Genomic DNA, 2,268 nt, shown 5'->3' on the forward strand with positions numbered 1-2,268 from the left:
CTGCTTGTGTTCCCTCTCTCGCTGTCTCTCTCTCTCTCTGTCAAATAAATAAATAAAATCTTTAAAAAAAAAAAAGAAAAATCTTTCTATTTGGAGTATCTATACCTCCTAGTTGGGGGTGGATCTCTGTTTATTTCCATGCCGAAAAGGAACTAATGCATTTTGTAAACTAGGGAATTCTTCTCCAGCAAAGTATAGATATAGTTTGCTAGAGTTGTCTTCACACATAAAATATATTTTAGGAAAATAGAAACTATTCTGTCTGAAAGATGAAAAAAATCAAGCCAGTAATAATGACAAACAGGCTGATTAAGCTTATCCAAGGGTAATGCCCAAACTTATTCTTTTTTTTTTTTTTAAAGGTTTTTTATTTATTTCACAGAGAGAGACACAGCGAGAGAGGGAACACAAGCAGGGGGAGCAGGAGAGGGAGAAGCAGGCTTCCCGCCGAGCAGGGAGCCTGATGTGGGGCTCTATCCCAGGACCCTGGGATCATGACCTGAGCCGAAGGCAGACGCTTAACGACTGAGCCACCTAGGCGCCCCCCAAACCTGTTCTTATCTCAAGTAAGATGAGTTTATTATCAAATTCACAGCCTCACAGAAATGACAATTTTTCAAGAATGAGTAATATTCACATAAAGATGGAAAATACTTAATATTCCCCTTGGACTTTTGTTCCCTTCACTATAGAGATTCTATTCAGATTTGTATAACTTAAGTAACGTTCACAAAATGATGAAAGCTTCACAGAACTATCTTTTTCCATTGCAACACATTAAGTCATATATTTTCAAAGTGGCCTGGCATCAATAACACCATGGAAAAAAGCTTCCTGGGAAAGAGTCGTGTCCTCCTGCTTAGCATTTAGATGCATAATGTGTCATATATATGAATGAATAATATTGGAATTAATGAGGTAAAATTACAATCATTTCTTGGACTATCATAAGTTTATGTTCTTTGCTTATATACCTAATATCAGTAATTCCCAGTGGTTTAATAATCTAAAATGTCCATATGTACAGCAAGATGTTTAAATGACTGAAATCTCTAAAAATAAAATTAAGTTAAAGATAAGACAATATTACTTTAAAATGCAATTTATACAAGACACAGAAGAAAGGTATCATGAATTGCACAAGCATGGATTGTGTGATTGTGCAAGCAAGCACAACACAGTGATTTTCTATGACTTCAAATGATTGGTTAAACACATGATAAACAGAGGAATTATCATCATAGTATGACATGATGTTAAATTGAAAGTTTCATATGGTGCCAGAGATATATTATATACAATATATCAAAGCGAGATGGGAGGTAAGCCAATATGCAAATTAATAAAGAAAATAAATTAGAACTATTTAGATGACTCTTGAATTCTTTCATTAACTTTAAGCATATACAAAGTATAAGAAGAGATTTTGTGGGAGAAAATTATTGGAAAACAGCGTTTCCACTTTGTTATGAGTTTCAACATTCACAAGGAGAGAGATGACTGTGTACCCCTCACCTTAACTTAACAAGAAGGCAACAATGACACAAATCAGAAACAGCGGTACTTAACTCCCACATTCAATGAGACGCTTGGGACTTATGTCCGATACATATGCCTGAAGAATAGAAGACTAGATTCTACCACTATTGGCACATAGTAGTATGGAAGGGACTGGGGAGAAAGAAAGAGAGGAAGATAGAGAGGGAGGAAGAGAAAGAAGGAGAAAAGGGGGGAGAGAATGAAAGAAAAAAAAGAGAAAGAATGTTTTAGGAAGGAGCATTATCAATAGCATAGCAAATGTATTTGCCATGGACTGAGATGAGTCATACAAGACGGATTTTATATTCAATCTCCGAAGAACTTCAGATGACAAGGAAGAATGAGGAAACTCCTAAGGAGCTGTGCATGGAGCAGCAGCTAGAGCTTAAAAGCCTTTATTGTCTGTGACATGAAAGTTGCAGGTGGAAGGGAACAGTAAGGAGTCTCTACAAACCCATAAAATGTCCTCCATGAGATTTAGGTTTAAACCCTTGCCTTGAGGCCATGTAAAATTACTATAAAGTAAGAAGTCTTTGCTTCTCCCTATTTTCTACCCACATTCTCAACCCTAGTGGGGGTCAAAATACGTGATAAGCATACCAGCAGAAGGGGTAACTGTCCAGTCTTCATCATATCCTGTCTTAGCAGAAAATAGGTTCTACATAAATATGACTCATTGGGAAGAGTGGAGAAGTATTAACTTCAAACCAACAATCATGGTTATGATTA

The sequence above is a fragment of the Mirounga leonina genome, unplaced genomic scaffold (assembly GCF_011800145.1).
Source record: "Mirounga leonina isolate KUSES-001 unplaced genomic scaffold, KU_Mleo_1.0 Mir_168, whole genome shotgun sequence".
NCBI lineage: Eukaryota > Metazoa > Chordata > Mammalia > Carnivora > Phocidae > Mirounga > Mirounga leonina.